General features: G+C 40.6%; 1 long non-coding RNA gene and 1 pseudogene across 1 annotated transcript; one reads left to right on the top strand and one right to left on the bottom strand.

Annotated features, from left to right (window-relative positions):
* The first annotated feature begins 740 nt into the window (after positions 1 to 740).
* Positions 741 to 20824, top strand: part of LOC131814152 (mitochondrial ornithine transporter 1-like) — a 161593-nt pseudogene continuing 141509 nt past the window's right edge.
* LOC131814154 (uncharacterized) lies at positions 883 to 20358 on the bottom strand. The gene is made up of 3 exons (XR_009347161.1): positions 20008 to 20358; positions 2698 to 2779; positions 883 to 1984 (listed from the first exon to the last, which is right to left on the bottom strand). It is a non-coding gene; the product is annotated as an uncharacterized LOC131814154 (long non-coding RNA).

The following is a 20824-nucleotide window of genomic DNA, read 5'->3' as shown; positions in this document are numbered from 1 at the left end:
AACACTCGCCACCAATCTTGAGTCCCTCTTGAAACGGTAGGGAAAATTGACGTCAGCCTCCGGCGGCCACCATGCAAGTGCAGTCCAGAGGTTCGCGCGTGACCTACCAGCCGGCCTTCTGCCGGGGATTCTGCTCGTGCACGCCGAGGTCTGACCCCCCTCGTGCAGCCTTCGTGGCCTTCCTCAAGGGCAGGACGAAGCCACGCCTTTCTCTTGCTCATTTTTCTCTCTGAAACAATTTTGGGGTGGAGGGCAGGCGAAGAAACATACACGTCTCATGTTTTGACGCTACATCAAGAACAGAGACTGAAAAGAAATACTAATTTCTATGTTCCAGGGTAATTTTTCTATTTTAACCTTGTGGCCAGGGGCCATTCTGAGAATGTGATGAACGCTGTGCACCTTCTCCCCCAGACAGCGCCCAGTGGGGTCAGTTCTCCGCCTCTTCCCCGCCCCTCAAAGTAGTATTGCACACTAGATCGCTTCCTCCACTCTCTTCCTCTCCCGCGCTGGTCCTGATGCCCGAACCGGCGCATCTTAGCTGAACTCAGGCATCCACTCCACCTAGGCCAATAGAAACGCCGGGACGCCGCTGACGGGGCCGGGCCGCGGACGAGGCCGGAACTCAGATACAGGCCCCTGTTGCCCACCGGAACGTGAAGGGAAGGAACGCACCAGGCGGCGGAACGGAAAGAGAGAGCGGGGGACGTGTTTGGCAGAGGGACGGCCTGATCGTTTGAGCTCCCAGTTGCGTTTGTGTCTTGGCGATGTTTCCGAGGGTCTCGGCGATCCTACCTCTGCGCCCTCTCTCCCGCTTCCCTTTATGCTCTGGAGGCTCAGAGGCTGCGATTGTGCTACTCGGTGCTCCGCACGGAACGGTCAGGTACCGCATTGGGGCGCTGTTGGCCCTGCGGGTGTCAAGGCGACCTCCGGGGCGTTCAGTGGTCCTTCTCCGCTTCCTGGGGTGGATGTTCCCGCCCGCGGGATCTCAGAGGCCGTTGCTTTAAAGCTGAGGAACGGGAAATCCCAGAAAGCTAACATGACTTGCCCAAGGTCATAACGGGGTGAGAAACAGAGCTCGGGGTACAAGGTTGGCTCCTGTCCCGAGCGCTCCGCCACGCCTCCCCCCATTCAGTCCGGGCTCCAGAAGCAAAGTTGTCTCACCCACTCCTTTTTTTTTTTTTTTTTTTTTTAACTTCCCGAGACTATAACGGTCTCATTCCTGCCTCCATTTTTTCTTTGATTCGTCATTTAAAGTACTCCCACTGCACCGATACTGGCGTTAAACCCCGACGTTCTGCCACCACGAAGCTTGTTCACCAAGCATGCAATTCCAGTTTGGCGGAGTGAAGCTGAGATGGTGTGGGCAGCGCGGAATGCTTTATTAATTCCAGTCGTGTTCCAGAAGTTGTATAAAAGGAGTATTACAGAGCATCCCTTTGTTTTTTAATCCAACTTTTCATTGTTTCCTTCATGTGAATAGCATGAGCTGAGTACTATTCCATCCGATGGATCTATCATGATATGTGGAGAGATTTAGCTACTTTAATATTGGCTTGCAATATATATAGTTTCTGAAATAAATTGGCATCTAAAAATCCAGTGAACTATAACCGCCACTCTTTTTTTCCCCACCCCTCTCCTTTACCCATTACATAAATATATATATAAAATACATATTTAACTTAATATGTTCTGAGTTAGTATTGTGCTTAATTTATACTTTAATATATTACTTTAATGTGTTGTTCTGAGTTACTATTGTGCTTCAACAAGTATCCATTACCTTCAACTTTTGACATTTTAAAGTTTATATAAAACCAATACTGGGGCGCCTGGGTGACTCAGTTGTTGGGTGTCTGCCTTCAGGTCCTGATCTGAGTGTCCTGGGATCCAGCCCTTCATCGGGCTCCTTGCTTGGTGTGAAGCCTGCTTCTCCCTCTCCCAGTACTCCCGACTGTGTTCCGTCTCTTGCTGTATCTTTCTGTCAAATAAATCAAGAAAATCTTAAAAAAACAAAAAAGCAATACCTAGGGCACTGGGTGGCTCTGTGGATTGAGCATGTGACTCTTGATCTTGACTCTCAGAGTCCTGAGTTTGAGCCCCAGGCTGGGTGTGGTGCCTCCTTTAAAAAAGCCAAATATTTAAAAAATTATTGATTTTTGTCAGAAATGGATTTTTTGAATGCCAAAAAATTTTTCTCTGGAAAAGAATCATTTTACTTTCCACTAAACTAACGGCATAATAGGTAATGCCTTTTTTTCCCCTTGTTTTTCATTTTCTTTGTTAGAACCAAGTCCGTGAATCCTGAGTTGGAAGCAGCAGCATCTGCTGTTGCAGATTTTCTCCGTTTTGATAAGCAGACAACCAAGTCAGAGCTGCTCGGGCAACTGCAGCAGCATGAGGAGTTCTCAAAGGCACAGAAAGATGGAGAAAGAACTAAGGTTAGGTTAGTGAATCAAATAGTTCATCTCATTATTTTATGCCAGGTTTGAAGTTGATAGTACTACTTCAGATGTCTGATACTGTTTCATAAGTGACACTTTTTTTAATAGTGTCACATCACACATTACCGACAGAATCTATTTTCAAAATAGATTCTTTTCATGTGACTGGTGAATAAGGTGCACAGTATATCAATTTATACATTAAATATTTCTCATAGGTGGAATATTAGTAATTTTTTTTTAAACTGACATGTTAAGTAAGATTGCAGTCTTTCAAAGATCAATGGAATGGTTAAAATTTTTCTTTTGCAAAGTTACACGATTTCTTGTCCCTGAAAAAGAAATGATAAATTCAGTGATTAAAAACAAGTAAAAGAATAAGATGGTTTCTCTGAGAATATTAAATTTTTTCCTGTTAAATAATTTGCTGGTCTTATGTACAGTATGATCATCTTCAGGCCTGTTTCCTTCACCTTTACTCTTATCCTTATGTTTTAGCTGACACCGCCTCACTCTGCCTCTCATCTCATTATTTTATGCCAGGTTTGAAGTTGATAAACTACTTCAGATGTCTGATACTGTTTCACAAGTGACACTTTCTTTTAATAGTGTCACATCAAAGTGACACTTTTATGTTTTAAATGAACATTTCTGAAGAATACCTTCAAAAGTTGTATTTCAAAAAGAAATATAAATCTTAGTGGTCTGTGGGATGTGAATAACATGTGACATAAAATCTTTCATTTAAACATAATGCTTTGTGCTGTTATAGTGCATGGAAGTGAAATATGAATTAAATAATAGGAATCTCGTGTATAAGAAAGTTTATTACTGTCCTGTAGCTACAGTTTCTAATACACTTGACCTTTTTCTTATTTCAGCGTCAGTAACGTAATACCAGATATGAAAGTTGCCAAATCTGCCACAGGTAGAGTTAGTACAGGACCAGTGCATCAAATTCATTTTGATGAAGGAACTGACAGTTTCGTGGGACAGAAGACTGATGATCTTAAGAAAAGGTACTCAGGCTTTTCAGTCTGTTTGGTTTTGTTAGTTTTATTTGTTTCTCTGTAGATTTACTTTATTCTGTGCATGTTATTGCTGATAGGTATTTGAGCATTATGGACGCATTTATATCTCTCTTCTCACCCTGCATGTACCATTTCCTATAGAGGAAACGGATGTTCTGGGTTAAGTAGTCTTGTGCTTTTCTATACCATTAATCACATTGGGCCTTGCCTCCTATTTATCCATGATGAGTGGAGGTCTCCTGATTTAAGGTAAGTGGAACTGATTGAATTCTGAACAAATGAGCACTTTTGAGAAGCATTATTTTTCATTCTGATATGTACATAACAGTATATTTAACTTTTCTATCTCTATGTAATTATCATTATTCATACCCTAGAGAAATAATCCACCATAAAAAAAAAAAAAAAGGAAGAATGAAAGATCCATTATAATACCTTAAGGTGGTAGATGATTTGTGGCAATTTGAATTTGGTGATTTGCAGACTTAAAGATGCTAAGCCATGCCTTACGTAATTATTTTATAATAAAAAGCTGTCTGTATTTACAGAAAGTTTCTGTTTTCTCTCCTTCAAGCCCATGAAGTAATATTTGGGGAGGGGAAACTAGATATTTAGTATGCTCTAACAAAAACTAACTGATCTTGATAGAAGGGGGAGCTTACAGTGAGTGTTTTTGACATGTTATGTATTCTTTGGATTTTCTTTTAAGTATAATCTCAGCAAGTTAATCAGAAGTTAAACTACTGATTTGTATAGGAAGATTGTAAAAGATAGTCAGCTGTTAACAAATCAAGTTCAAGAAGTTACGATTTAGAGAATGATTTTATGCCTATGACATGTTGGATAGAGTATAATGTATACTTGGAGTTTTACTTAAGATTCCTCAAAATATTTAATTTCAGGGGTGCCTGGCTGGCTCAGTCAGTAGAGTATGCAACTCTTAATTTCTGGGGGTTGTGAGTTCAAGCCCTGTGGTGGGCATAAAGCTTACTTTAAAAAAAAAAGAAAAAAAATATATATATATATAATTTCAGTCTTGTTTGAATCAGTCATCTTTGAAGTGATTCCACAAAACTATATCAGAATGCTATATCATAGTTTGATTCTTGGTGATATTAGCCATCATTAAAAATTAGAAGGTGGCAGGGCACCTGGGTGGCTCAGTTGGTTAAGTGTCTGACTTTTGATTTCAGCTCAGGTCATGATCTCCGGGATGTGAGATGAGCCTGCTTAAGATACTTTCACTCCTTCTCCCTCTCTCTTCTTCCTCCTTCCAGCCCCCCATCCCCGCCGCCGCCAACACATGTGTGTGTCTGTCAAAAAAAAATTCTTAGAAAGTGGTAAGGGAGAAGCTAAAAAGTAGGACAGTTGTTTATGTGCATATAATGACTGTGTTAAACTGACTGAAGGACTCTAGAGTAAGGGAGAGGAGTGATGGGATACCAGATTTTTACCCAGCTCTGTCATGGGACAGCCTGAGACAATCCGGGACTAGGTAGTCACCACAGATACACCTTGGGTTAATTCCTTCAGGAAGAGACATCTGAGAGGGGTGAGGCACAGAGCACTGGCTTTGGAGTCATTCTGGCCTGTCTCACAATCTTGGCATTATGCCACTGACTAATTCTGGGACTGGGGCAACTTTTATAGCCTTGTCATTCCATGTCCCCATCTATAAAATGCTGAAACTGAAGCCCGACTTAAATGGCTTTCTTGAAAAATAGGAAAGGAGTGTGCCAACTATATATAGTAGATGCACAGCAAATGTCTGTTCCCTTCCCTTCCTCTTTAGTACATTCTAAAATTCCATACTTTACCAAGTCATTCCCTGTTTGCTGTGAGTTACCTTAATCCATCAGCCTGTTAACCTGATGCAAAGTGAGGGCGTGCAGGTGGGGAGAGGGACCCAAAAGCACTGAAAATAGTTGGGGAGCGTAAATACCTCTGTTTAGGAATACTTGGGGATCTGCTAAAGGAAAACTTAAGTGATTTGAGATTACTTTATCTAATTTCAATATGGTAGTTGAGTTTTTTCAGTTAATGTGATTTCATAAAAAAATTTGATTCAGAAAAGAATTTTAAAAATTTTAAAGATTTTATTTATTTTATTTATTATTTGAGATAGAGAAGCAGGCTCCTCACTGAGCAGGGAGCCCATTGTGGGGGGACTCAATCCCAGGACCCTGAGATCATGACCTGAACCAAAGGCAGACACTTAACTGACTGAGCCACCCAGGTGCCCCAAGAATTCAAAATTATATTAAAACTGATTATCCAGTTTTGAACTGGTTTTTAATCTCCCAGTAAATTTATTCAAGTAAGAATGTGAATTAATGAATAAAGCAGTTGATTAAAATATACAAGGAAAAGTTACCTATTAACTCTCTGACATTAATTTTAATAGTTAATTTAAAATGTTAGGTAAAGTTAATCATTATGTTAAAATTACAGAGTGATTGCTTTATAAGTGGGAATGTTTTGATTTATCTATGCCATCTTTTATAATTATAGTTTGTAATTAAACATGCAGTATTTTCTGCCCTTAAACTAAGACAACTGTTGACTTTAACAACTTTTAATTAGCATATTTTAATAGCTTTCTAGTGTGGAGTTTTCTAAAATCTTAATATGAAATGGATCAATAAAATTATGGAAAATTAATCTTTTTAGTTAGATATTTTGGAAATTAAACTACTTAAACTGCTTTATTGTATCATGATGCAAAAATTCAACTATACTTGTTCCAGTTTTTAGTTATCCGTTCTTATGATGTGGCAATTTAGTTAAAATGTCTGTTGTGGGTTAGTAGAATTTTTATTTATTCATTCATTTATTTATTTATTTATTTATAGGGATTTTATTTATTTATTTATTTAACAGAGAGAGGCACATTGAGACAGGAAACACAGGCAGGGGATGTGGGAGGGGGAGAAGCAGACTTCCCGCTGAGCAGGGAGCCTGCTGCAGAGCTCATTCTGGGACCCTGGATTCATGACCTAAGCCACCCAGGCACCCCAGTGGAATTATTTTTAATTTCTACATTGAGTATTTCATATAAAATAGTTTTCTTAAGGGAGCCTGGGTGGCTCAATCATTGAGCATCTGCTTCTGCTCAGATCATGATCCCAGGCTTCTGGGATTGAGCCCCACATTGGGCACCCTGCTTGGTGGGAAGGGAAGCCTGCTTCTCTCTCTCCCACTCCCCCTGCTTCTGTTCCCTCTCTCGCTGTCTCTCTCTCTGTCAAATAAATAAATAAAATCTTTACAAATGTTAATAATAGAATAGTTTTCTCAATTTTTTGTTGACCATTGTAAAAATATTAAGTTAAATTGTTTTTTCTTTTTCAGTCTTAGGAAAAATATGCTCAAAAGGAAGAGACTTAATATTTTTGACCTTAAGGCAGTTACCGAAGAGGCACCTGAAACAGGTTTGTTAAGAACATGATTTCTCAGGTGTAGAAGCATTCCATCTTTAAAAAAAAAGTCCTTAATGTTTTGAGTGCTCAATGTGAGGTATTTTAATAATCCGTCCTGTCGTTGGCCTGGATCCTGCTTATGAATGTAATTGTTGCCATTGCTAGTCTTGGCCAGATTCCTGCCTTGAAATGCTGCATTCTGTGAGACAGTGGGAGGTAAGTACTACCACCTTCTTGAATCCAGAGCTAGCAGTTGGCTACTGATTTGGGTTAGAACATTAACTGTCACCCTCTATTTGCAACTATGCTATTAGAAAAGATAAACTATGGTTTCTGCCCTGAGGCAGCTTGCTATCTAGAAGAGGAGATGGGGGGGTGGAGGGGGACCCTGGGTGGTTCAGTCATTGAGCCTCTGCCTTAGTCTCAAATAAATAAATACAATATTAAAAAAAAAAAAGGGAGATCGTATTTGTAGAACTTAATGAAGTGACTTAGTGATTGTTTAGGAGCTGGGAAGAAGAGCAGTCAGGAAATATATTTAGCAGATTTGTGGTGGTCGTGGTTTTTTTTTTTTTTTTTTTTGAAAACACGCCATCCTTGTTCCATGTACTTATCCCTTTGGGTAAAAGGTCAAATCTTTCATAATCACCATTTAAGTCTAATTAAAAGAGATCTAAGAGTGTCCTCTTGCTTGACATTAAGTGTGGTTTACTGATAAATTCAGATAAACAGGAAGCTCAATACAAACGGTCTTCAGCTTACAAGTGGCTTTCATTTCCAAAGATTATAAGTTAGCTTTTGGGCTTGATAATTTTGTAATTGATATTTAAGTTCCGTGGCCTGCCTCCAATGGCTCATGTAATCTATCATAGTTACTTATATAAACATCTGATTTTTCCCACTATTCAGTAAATTGCTAGATATAGGGGCTGGGTTTCACTGATTTTTCTATACCCAGCAACACCTAGCCAGTGGCTGATGAATTGTAGGAATTAACTACCTTAAATCATAAATGCTTAAAAAAATGTTTTTTAAATAAATGCTTTTTTTGAACAAATTGAGCTATGAAATATCAATCCATAGAGGAAAGGAGTTAATTCAATCAGTGTTTGTTCTTTTTAAACTAAAGGAGAAACTGAGAGAACTACTTGCCTGATCTTAATGCGAAAACTGCTTTCTGTCTTATATGATGGACAGGAAGTACAAGGGGCATCTGGCTGGCTCAGTTCTCAGAGCATGTAACTGGATCTTGGGGTTGTGGGTTTAAGGCCCATATTGGTTGTTGAGATTATCTTAATAAAAAGGGGGGGGCACCTGGTTGGCTCATTGGGTTAAGCCTCTGCCTTCCGCTCAGGCCATGATCTCAGGGTCCTGGGATTAAGCCCCATTTCGGGGCTCTCCGCTCAGCGGGGAGCCTGCTTCCCTCTCTCTCTGCCTGCTTCTCTGCCTACTTGTGATCTCTGTCAAATAAATAAATAAAATCTTTAAAAAAAAGGGGGAATACGAAATGCGCACACACGCACACACATACACACACACACACTCACTTAGATGATTCTAACAAGCTACTTGAAAAAAGCACAATAAAATGTGTGGTCCTGGAGAATATATCACCTCTTCCCTGTTGATGTGGCAGCTGTTACACTTGAATCAAAAAGGACATTTATTAGGAAAAAAATATACTATGGAAAAAAGACAAGTCTCTTCAATAAATGGTGCTGGGAAAATTGGACAGCTATATATAGAAGAATGAAACTCGACCATTCTCATACACTGTACACAAAGATAAACTTGAAATGAATAAAAGACCTCAGCGTGGTCTACATGGTCTTTGTGGTCAACGTGGATTAGAATCCTAGAGGAGAACACAGGCAGTAACTTCTTCGATATCAGCCACAACAACTTCTTTGAAGATATGTCTCCAAAGGCAAAGGAAACAAAAGGGAAAATAAACTTTTGGGACTTCATCAAGATCAAAAGCTTCTGCACAGCAAAGGAAACAGTCAACAAAATAAAGAGGCAACCTACGGAATGGGAGAAGATATTTGCAAATGACAGTACAGACAAAAGGTTGATATCCAGGATCTATAAAGAACTCCTCAAACTCAACACACACAAAACAGACAATCATATAAAAAAAAATGGGCAGAAGATATGAACAGACACTTCTCCAATGAAGACATACAAATGGCTATCAGACACATGTAAAATGTTCATCATCACTAGCTATCAGGGAGATTCAAATTAAAACCACATTGAGATACCACCTTACACCAGTTTGAATGGCCAAAATTACCAATACAGGAAACAACGTTTGTTGGGATAGGATGTGGAGAGAGGGGAACCCTCTTGCACTTAGTGGGAATGCAAGTTGGTGCAGCCTCTTTGGAGAACGGTGTGGAGATTACTCAAGAAATTAAAAATAGAGCTTCCCTATGACCCTGCAATTGCACTCCTGGGTATTTACCCCAAAGATACAGATGTAGTGAAAAGAAGGGCCATCTGTACCCCAATGTTTATAGCAGCAGTGGCCATGGTCGCCAAACTGTGGAAAGAACCAAGATGCCCTTCAACAGACAAATGGATAAGGAAGATGTGGTCCATATACACTATGGAGTATGCCTCCATCAGAAAGGATGAATACCCAACTTTTGTGTCAACATGAACAGGACTGGAAGAGATTATGCTGAGTGAAATAAGTCAAGCAGACAGTCAATTACCATATGGTTTCACTTATTTGTGTAGCATAACAAATAACATGGAGGACATAGGGAGATAGAGAGGAGAAGGGACTTGAGGGAAATTGAAAGGGGAGATGAACCATGAGAGACTATGGACTCTGGAAAACAATCTGAGGATTTTGAAGGGGCCGTGGGTGGGAGGTTGGGGGAGCCAGGTGGTGGCTAGTATGGAGGGCATGTATTGCATGGAGCACTGGGTGTGGTACACAAACTATTCTGTTATGCTGAAAAGAAATTTTTAAAAAGGGCATTTATTGTCAGGGCAGCTGTGGTTGTCCACCTAATGAACAGCCAGCAGAGGCACTTGGATTCTTGAAGGAGCCAGCTTGCTATTTAAAATCAGAAATCCTGTTTCTTAAACCTGAAATTAGCTGGCAAAGAAGCACTGAAGTTTTATGTGTTCTATAAAAAATATAAAATGATTGTACTCTCATAAGGTAAATTTATTAACATTTACCCTAGGGGGCGCCTGGGTAGTTCAGTTGGTTAAGCATCCCACTCTTGGTTTCAGCTCAGGTCATGATTTCAAGGTTCTGGGATGGAGCCTGATGTGTCCCAAGTTGCAGGGGGTTTGCTTGTCTCTCTCCTTCTGTTCCTCCCCCTGTTCTCTCTCTCTCTAGATTAAGTAAGAATAAGTAAGTAAAATTTTTTAAAAATTCAATGAAGGTACTGTTTTAATAAGGTATACTTGATCGAGTCTAAAGAATGTCTTTTGTTCCCAGTTAAGTATAATATCAACCGCGTACAAACTTCAATTCGGTTTTTATTCACTGCTGTCTCTCTCCCACTTAAAGTAATGCCTGATGTATAGTTGGCATTCAGTAATTATTGACAGAATGAACGAGTTCTTTTGTCCCATGATTCCCACATTTTGCTTCCCTCCAGGTTCGTTCCAATGCTGCAAAGGATGTAGTCATAGACCTTTCTACTTACCCTGCAGTAATTTAGAACTGAGAGGTAATATAGTGTAATGGAAGGAATTTTGGTATTTGATAGTTGTGGATTATTCAAATTCAGATTCTGTCATACTAACTTCTCTGAGTTTCCCGTTCTCCATCTATAAAATAGGGCTAATGCCTACCTCGCAAGGATTAAATGAAGTAATGTAATTCAAGTGTCAGGCACAGTGCCAAAACCACAGTTGACATTCAGGACATAGTTGCAGCCGTTAGCAATGACAGTGATGATGGTGGTGATGATTGTGATCACAGAAAAGACATGGGCTGATCATTGCCTATTGAATAAATCTATAAAATGTGACTGATAATTATTTTGCTGTTATGATTATTCTTTTTTTTTAAAGATTTTATTTATTTATTTGACAGAGAGAGATCACAAGTAGGCAGAGAGGAAGGCAGAGTGAGAGGGTGGAAGCACGCTCCCTGCCAAGCAGAGAGCCCCATCCGGTGCTCGATCCCAGGACCCTGGGATCATGACCTGAGCGGAAGGCAGCAGCTTAACCCACTGAGCCACCCAGGCGCCCCTGTTAATGATTATTCTGTAAATGTGGCTAATTAAGCATAGGTGTGGTTGTCCATGAACTGTCACATACAAGTCTGTGTGTAGACATAGTTTTGTTTTGGGTAAATATTTAGGAGTGAAATTGTATGCTAAGTGTATTTTTAACTTTTTAAGAAACTGCCAAACTATTTTTCAAAGAGGTTGTACCATTTTACATTCCCACCAGCAGTGACTGGTGGAAATAGGATTCATTCTTGAAAGATGTCTTCAATTTCCAAAGCAAATAAATAATTGACATGTTATATGATGGTGGTCATAAGCTAACCTTATATGAACTTACTCATAGAGTTGGTTGTGAGGATGAGATGAACTAATGCATAAAAAGCATTAGCAGAGTCAGTGCTCCTCATCCTTTAGTAGTATCATTATTATGTTAATTTAATTTCTTTGGTCATTAATAGTATATTGTGACTTATCTTGACAGACTAAAAATAAAGATAAAGAGGCTAGACTTTAAATATTAAAGTCACATGTTATGTAAAAAATACATTTATGGGACACCTTGGTGGCTCAGTCATTTAAGCATCCAACTCTTGATTTTGGCGTAGGGCCGTGAGATCCAGCCCTGGTTGGCAGGCTCTGTGCTCAGGGAGAGCTTAGATTCTGTTCCTGCTCCCTTCCTTCTCTTGCACACGTGGTCTCTCCCTCTCTTTCTCTCTCAAATAAATAAATTTTTTTTTCCAAAGATTTTATTTATTTATTTGATGGTGACAGAGAGACACAGTGAGAGAGGGAACACAAGCAGGGGGAATGGGAGAGGGAGAAGCAGGCTTCCCACTAAGCAGAGAGCCCAGTGTAGGGCTTGATCTCAGAATCCTGGGATCATGACCCGAGCTGAAGGCAGATGCTTAACCAACTGAGCCACCCAGGGACCCCTAAAATAAATAAATAGATCTTTAAAAAAAAATTACTCACATTCATGAAAACATTCTTAGAGAAAATACACATTCTTTTTCTTTCCAGTAGAGGGGATGGTGAGATTTAGGGCTTGCTTGCCCAGCAGTATAGTAAATGCTAAGGCTTGCAGGAATTGTCACTGCAGGCTTTTTGTCATCTTCCTTTAGCTTTAGCTCTCAGTGAGTGACCTTTCATTATATACTGTTTATTTTAATCCTCAGGGCCTGAAATGTATTACTAATTTAGAGTTGATTATATCGTTTTAAAAAATAAAGATATATACATTGACTTGTGATTATTTTGAAATGTTATTATAGAGATAGCACCTTCACCTTGGGACGTGGAATTTGCGAAGCAGTTGGCCATGGTAAATGAATAGCCCCTTCAGAATGGTTTTGCAGAGATGATCCAGTGGACCAAAGAGGGGAAGCTGTGGGAGTTTCCAATTGACAATGAAGCCCGTAAGTTAATTTCAGAGGTTTATAAAATTCCGTATGGAGATTAAGTCTGGTTGGTGTTCAGTCATAGAGTCTAGATATTTACATGAATTTCAAAACTGTATAAATATTTCTGTGGTGTCTGAAAAGAAATTTGACAATGTTTTTTTTTAAGTTAGAATTTCTCTTAATTCTGGTCTTTTTTTTTTTTTAAGATTTTATTTATTTATTTGACAGATATATATCACAAGTAGGCAGAGTGACAGGCAGAGAGAGAGGAGGAAGCAGGCTCTCTGCCAAGCAGAGAGCCTGATGTGGGGCTCGATCCCAGGACCCTGGGATCATGACCTGCACCAAAGGCAGACAGTTAACCGACTGAGCCACCCAGGCACCCTTAAACGTACAACTCTTGATCTCAGCTCAGGTCTTAAGCCCTGTGTTGGACTCTGCGCTGGGCATGGAGTCTGCTTTAAAAAAATAATAGAAATTTTAAAAGCAAGTAAAACCATACGGTAGAAATGTATCATGAATTTCTTTTCTTTTCTTTCTTTCTTTTTTTTTTTTTTTTAAAGATTTTATTTATTTGACAAAGACACAGCGAGAGAGGGAGCATAAGCAGGGGGAGTGGGAGAGGGAGAAGCAGGTTTCCTGCTGAGCAGGGAGTCCGCTGCAGGGCTCGAAACCAGGACCCTGGGATCATGACCTGAGCCGAAGGCAGATGCCCATTGACCTAGCCATCCAGGTGCCCCATGTCATGAATTTCTATGTGACATGAAGGTGTTGATTACAAATGATGACAGTTTCCTAACTGCTGAACAGGAGATTACCTGGAAAATCTTCTCATACATTAAATCTTGTGTATGAGATGATATTTTGGTTTTAGAGAACATTACAACTGCTGGTTATCTTATACTCATAAAATTATTGCACTAATGAGATGTAAGGTTCTTGTGCTTAAATGCTACTCAAAGCAAAAATGTTAGAAGACTTCAAGACTTTTTGGAACTCTGGCTCCATACCTAGGTTCTTCGAACTGCTAGACGCTATGTTATCTACTTTCCTGAAGATTATTCTCTAGATATTACTTCTTCTTCACTCAAAAGGAAAACAGTATTACTATGCAATTTATTTCTTATGCTTTTTTTTTTTTAGGTGTATCTTCAATTAGAAGAGATTCACTTTTGTTTTTCAGAGTCCATAGTCTCTGAAAAACAATCTGAGGGGTTTGACGTGGCAGGAGGGAGTGGGAGGTTGGGGGAACCAGGTGGTGGGTATTAGAGAGGGCACGGATTGCATGGAGTACTGGGTGTGGTGCAAAAATAATGAATACTGTTATGCTGAAAATGAATAAAAAATAGATTAAAAAAAAAAGATTCACTTTTATGATACCGTTAGGTAGGAATTGTAAACATCGCGGTAAGTCTTAGGAAAATGTAGTCCATATTTTAACCTTTGTAGTAGTATGCTGTCATTGTAACATTTTATTTTTTTATAATCTTTCATTTGTTTGGATTAATAAGTGGAATGGAAGCTTAAGTTTCAGAAATATTTTGTCATATCTTCATAAATTATTACTTTGTGTAGGAAAACTTTTTGAAGAATGATAAAACCTTTAAGAAATTCTATATATTTTGTGGATCTGTATGGTATATGCAGTCATAAAGGATGCTATGTTGCTGTGTTTCAGCTGGTGTATATAAAATGTATATTTCTCAAGGTATTATTCTTTCCAGGGGCACCTGGGTGACTCAGTGGGTAAAACATCTGCCTTCAGCTCAGGTCATGATCCCAGGGTCCTGGGATCGAGACCCACATCAGGCTCCCTGGTCAGCAGGGAGCCTGCTTCTCCCTCTGCCTCTGCCCCTGCTGCTCTCCCTGCTTGTAGTCGCTCACTCTTGCTCTTTCTCAAGTAGATAAATAAATAAAATCTTTTGAAAAAAAGTTAAAAAAGTATTATGCTTCCCATACTCTGGTAGGTATCAGGGAAGGGTGACAAAAAAGCCCAAGGACTTTTCAGTTGTGCAAACCAGAGTACAGATCTAGCTGTCTCAGTGATTAGGCATTTGCCTTTGAGAAAACAACCTCCTGAGGTTAAAAAACCAGATCAGTTTCCTCATCTGGAAAATTAAATGTACCTCATTGGAAGAATGTAAGAACTAAGGCAGAGTTATTTGAGTTGCTCAGCACAGTTCTTATTGTATAATACATGTAAATAAATGTTAGTTCATGTCCCCTCTGTATGAACACAGAATTTTAAAAGAAAGAAATAAGCAGAATGCAGTATGTGGTATTAAGGGAAAATTTCCTTATTTGATGAAACGTGGATGTTCTGAGTCATAATTAAAAATATGGTTCTAAAACATAATATTGAGGTAGAATAACGTGACTTTTTTCTTTTAAGATTTTATTTATTTATTTATGAGAGAGAGAGAGAGAGAGAGCGAGCGAGCGCGCATGCATGGAGTGAGGGGCAGAAGGAAAAGCAGATTATCTTCTGAGCAGGGAGCCTGATTCAGGGCTTGATCCCAGGATTCTGGGATCATGACTAGAGTGGAAGGCAGACTCTTAACCAACTGAACTACCCAGGTGCCCGAACATGTGACTTTATTTAGGTGAGACAGTGGTTAGGGGTTCAAGTTTTGAGTGAGTTGTGTGCTTAATCTCCCTAAGCCTTACTTCCCCTGTCTATAAAATGATGGGAATAAAAATAAAATTTATTTTTCTGAATTCAGGTGATTCTTCTGAAAATCAAGTGAGGTTATACAAGTAAAGCATCATCAACCATCATCATCTCTGTTCCTACAACAATATTATTAGAGGGTTTTACTGTACTGTAAGGATCTTAAATCTTAAACTGTTAGTGAGGATTTTCTTGGAACCACCAAATAGGATAACAGGAAAGTAAGGGTTAGTGTACATTGTCATCAAAAATAAAACACTTGGGCGCACCTGGGTGGCTCAGTGGGTTAAAGCCTCTGCCTTCGGCTCAGGTCATGATCCCGGGGTCCTGGGATCCAGCCTCTTGTCGGGCTCTCTGCTCAGCAGGGAGCCTGCTTCCTCCTCTCTCTCTGCCTGCCTCTCTGCCTACTTGTGATCTCTGTCAAAAAAATAAATAAAATCTTAAAAAAAAAAAAAAAAAAAAAAAAGAAAACCGCTTCAGTTCATCAAAATCTTGAATGTCCAAACTCCAAAGAAATTTATCTTAAATTTGACCTGGGTTTTGAGCAAGTTTAATTTTTACAAAAAGAAAACAAAAACATGTTTTGGCCAGGCTAGGGAGATAAATGTGACAAGTTTCCATATATACCTGTACATATTATTGATGCTTCAGGATGGGAAAGGGAGGTATCTCATTTCCAGCTCCTTGAGGCAATTGTTATTGGAATGAAAAACAGGAAAAGAACTGTGGAAACTTTCTTACTTTGATCACTCCCCTCAGTATACAGTTTGGAACTTGAGAATACTTTAAGAGAGTGGCATTAGAATTTGAAGCCTCAACAGTTTAATAATATTCTTCTGTATTTCTTATTTTTAAATTTTAAGATTAATAAAATGTCATGCTGTCTCTACTAATAGTTAGCTTCATGGAGATTTATTTAGATGCTTTGAGGGAAAAGTGTTTTATTTTTAGGGGTGGGCCATACCAGTTTCTGAACATAATACTGAAAATGACAAAATGACGTTTCCTGTGTTGACAACTTTACTTTCCAGTGTTGTGTTTTTCATTTATATAAAAAATTGCAGCGTGTTGTTTTACCACATAAAACATATAAATTATTTTCCACTTTGAAGTAGCTTTTTTCCAGGTTGTTGTTGTTATTTTTAAGAACTGTCCCTTCTGGGGGCACCTGGGTGGCTCAGTGGGTTAAAGCCTCTGACTTCGGCTCAGGTCATGATCTTAGGGTCCTGGGATCGAGCCCCACATCGGGCTCTCTGCTCAGCGGGGAGCCTGCTTCCTCCCCTCTCTCTCTTGTCTCTCTGCCTACTTGTGATCTCTCTGTCTGTCAAATAAATAAATAAAATCTTTTTTTTTGTTTGTTTGTTTTTTTTTGTTTTTTAAAGATTTTATTTATTTGACAGAGAGAGAGAGCACCCAAGCAGGGGAGCAGGAGGCAGAGGGAGAGGCAGACTCCCTGCCGAGCAGGGAGCCTGATGTGGGGCTCGACCCCAGGACCCAGAGATCATGACCCGAGCCGAAGGCGGAAACTTAACTGACTGAGCCACCCAGGGGCCCCAAATAAATAAAATCTTAAAAAAAAAAAAAAAAAAAAAAAAAAGAACTATCCCTTCTGTTTCGTTTTGCCAGCATAGAGATTTGTAAGAGCAGTTAGATGGCATTATTCCCACTTAGATTTTGTAGTAGTTATTATATATTGGAGTGATGATAAAAGCATTTTTATTTTAGCCTTAACTTTGACTTTAAATTTAATCATGCTTTTACTAGTACACAGTTAACAGAGTCTTGCTCTTGAATATTCTTTAGCCATATATATGCCACCAAAAAAATGTTAAACTATAAGTTTGGAAATGTATCAGTTTGTGATACATAACATGCTACCACCAAAATTAGTAAAACAACAATTAACTTACAACTGCTCCTGAATTTATGGGTTTTCTGGCTAGTTCTGGCAGCTTAGCTGTGGGTAGTTCCCTCTAGAGCGGCCTGTCTCACATGTCTGGTTGTGGGTGCCGGCTCTTGTCAGGGGAGGTAGAGATAACCACGTTATCTGTCACACATCATCTCAAAGACTAACTTGGACTTCTTCACATGACTGTAGTAGAGTTCATAACAGCAAGGAAGAGCAAGTATTGACGTGTAGGTACTTTGCAAGCCTGTGTTTGCACAGTGTTGAGTAATATCCCATTGACCAAAGCAGGTCACTTGCCATCCTGAATTCAAGGGTTTGAGAAACGGATTCCATTCATGCAAAAAATGACAAAATGACATTGGGAAGGGGAATGTCTAGAAGCATGAGAGTGGTACGATATGTGGCCATTTATCTGTCTACCACCTTGATTTATTTTTTATTTACTTCAATTTTAATAAAAATAATGTATGGGGCACCTGGGTGACTCAGTGGGTTACGCCTCTCTGCCTTCGGCTCAGGTCATAATCTGGGGGTCCTGGGATCAAGCCCTGTGTTGGGCTTTCTGCTTAGTCGGGAGCCTGCTCCCCCCCCTCTCTCTGTCTGCCTCTCTGCCTGCTTGTGATCTCTCTCTGTGTGTCCAATAAATAAATAAAATCTTTAAAAATAAATTAAAAATAAAAATAATGTATAGATCTTTAAGTATCCAAGTAAAATTTTTAAAATCTCTTTCAGTAAATATAAACTCACTCCAAGTGAGTGGAAAGCTTTTAAGCCTTTTATTTTGAGATAATTGTAGATTCACCTGCCACTGAAGAGATAATAAATATCCTAGATAGCCTCTACCCATTTTCTCCCAATAGTTAACTTCCTGCAAAACCAAACCATAGTACAGCCAAGCAATTGGCATTGATAGAATTCTCCAGCCGTGTACAGATGTCAACCAGCTTTACAAGTATTCCTTTATACATGTGTATTTAGTTCTGTGCAATTTTATCACATGTGTAGACTCAGGAGACCACCACCACGGTCAAGATACATGGTTCCATCATCTCAGAGCCCTCTTAGCACCCTTCTAAGCCACACCTGCTTACCTTCCACTGCCTCCCCTTCTTAATCCTGGATCCCTGGCAATCACTAAATTTGTTCACTATTTTTGTAATTTTGTCATAAGAAGTATATACAAATAGAATCATAGAGTGTGTAACCTTTGGGAATTAACTGTTTTTCACTCAGCCTGATTAATTACCTGGAAATTTAGCCAATTGTCCTATGTATCAGTATGTTTGTGCCTATTTTTGTTGTTTGGTTGGTTGAGGGTTTTTGTTTGTTTTTTAATTGAGTCCATGATTTGAATGTGCCCTATAGTTTGTTTAACCATTCACCTGGTAAAAGACATCTGGGTTGTTACCAGTTTGGGGCTATTATGAATAAAGGTACTATAAATATTTTTGTACAGAGTTTTATATGAATATAGATTTCTATTTCCTTGGGGTAAATACCCAGGAGTGAAATTGTTTCATCATATGGTAGCTGCATGTTTAGTTTTTCTTTTCTTTTTTATTTTCTTAACGTTTTTTTATTTATAGTATCTACATCCAACATGGGGCTCAAACTCACAACCCCAAGATCAAGATCACATGCTCTACCAACTGAGCCAGCGGGGCGCCCTACATGTTTAGCTCTGTGTGGTTTTTTTTTTTTTTTTTTTTTTTTTTTTTTGCTTTTTGAAGATTTTACTTATTTGTTCATTTGAGAGAGAGAGAAAGAAAGTGAGAGTGCAGCATGAGCCAGGAGAAGGACAGGAAGAGAGAAAGGGAGAAGGAGACTCCCTGCCCAGGGCTTGGGAGGAGCCTGACACACTGCTTCATCCCAGGGCCCTGAGAAGACCTGAGCTGAAGTCAGACTCTTAACCAACTGAGCCACCCAGGGATCCCCTGCGTGTTTAATTTTTTTTTTTTTAAAGAAGCTTCCAAACTGTTTCCTAGAGTGGCTGTGCCATTTTATATTCTCACCAGCAATATGTGAACCATCAGGCTTCTCATTCTCACCAGCATTTGATGTTGTGGCTGTTTTTCTTTTAGATATGTTTACATTCTGATAGATGTGTATTGATAGCTCATTGTGGTTTTAATCTGCATTTCCCTAATGGGTCGAGAGGTTGACCACATTTTTCTTGTGTGTGTTTGCCATTTATTTATCTTTTTCAGTGAAATGTCTGTTCTTTTTTGCCCATTCTCTAATTGGATTGTTTGGTTTTCTTACTATAGAGCTTTGGGAGGTTGTTGTTGTTTATATTTAATACATTCTAGACCTTTTAAATCTTTCCTTGCATTGAGGCACCTGGGTGGCTCAGTCGGTTAAGCATCCGACTTTTGATTGCAGCTCAGGTCATGATCTCAGGGTTGTGAGATCAAGCCGCTAAAGGAGGGATCAGGGATCCACTGTTAAAACTTCATTTAACCTTAACTACCTCCTGAAAGGTCCTGTCTCTAAATATAGTCACATCGGGGATTAGGACCTCAACCTATCAATTTTGAGGAGATAGGATTCAATCCATAACAGGGTCTATTTCTGGGCCGTCCCTTTTGTCCCATCAATCTGTGTGTCTGTCCCAATACCACACTTTTGATTATTGTAGCTATTTCAGTAAATCTTAGCATTATTGCTCCCATTTTATTCTTCTCTTTCAAGATCGTTAAACTATTCTCAAACTTATGCCTTTCCATATAAATTTTAGATTAAATTTGTTGGCAAAACTTTACTGAGATTTTGATAGGAACTAGTATTGGTTTTGTTGATTTTTCTCTATTTTTCTATTCTTATTGATGTTGGATGTTACCTTTATTATTTCCTTCCTTTGCTTGCTTTAGAATTATTTAGCTCTTTTGCTAGTTCTTTTTCCTCCCCCCTATATGTGCCATAACTTACAGAAGACTTCAGCGGGTCCTCCCAGCACCACCAACCCCCGCCCTGAGTTCCAGCTGGGGTCGAGCCTCTCCGGAGTCCTCCGGGAACCGGGACGAAGGGCAGCAACTCCGGGGGTCCGGGCTCCCTGTCCTCCAGGTCCTCCAGCTCGCGGGCGCGCGGGCCGGGGGTCCCGTGACCTGCGCGGGGCCGAGTGCGCCGCCTAAGCCGCGGACTTCCGCTTCCCCGCGCCGGCCCCGCGCTGCCAGCCCCCAGCCGCAGGGGAGCTCCGGGCCCCGGGGGCCGCCGCCCTTTGCGCTCCCCCGCGGGTGGGCGGGGCGGAGGGCCGGCCCGCGGCGGACGTGGGTGTTAAGCGGCTGCCCGGGCGGCGGAGCCCGAGCAGCACGCGCGGCCAACTGTCCTGGCGGTGAGGGCAGCCCCACAACCGCCGCTCCGCGGGCGGCGGGAGGGAGCGGGGAGGGAGCGGGGCGCGAGCGGGCCTACGCGGCGGGGCGGGGCCGCCTTCCCGGGCAACCGGCGGGCTTCTGGGGTCAGCGGCCCGCGCGCCGTCCACGCGCCCAGGTCGTTACGGACGCCGAGGGCCGGGGCTCGCCGGACACTACGGGGCTCCGCGGGCTCCTTTCCGTAGAGTCACCTGCCAGGAAGGGTGTCCTCTTTGCCCCGCGGAGAGTCATCAGGCCTCTGGGCACCGCGCCGCCCGTGCCCGGGCCCGAGTGGGGGCGGTTATGAATGGGAGACTCGTGCAGGTTGTTGGGCTGGAGTCCGAGGACGAGAAAGCGGGAAGCAGTCTCCCTCGCGGGTCCTGTGCCCCCGGGATCCG

Source organism: Mustela lutreola, chromosome 13 (genome assembly GCF_030435805.1).
Source record: "Mustela lutreola isolate mMusLut2 chromosome 13, mMusLut2.pri, whole genome shotgun sequence".
Lineage (NCBI taxonomy): Eukaryota > Metazoa > Chordata > Mammalia > Carnivora > Mustelidae > Mustela > Mustela lutreola.
Note: the sequence above shows the minus strand (reverse complement) of the source record. Positions and strands in the feature narration are given on the sequence as shown.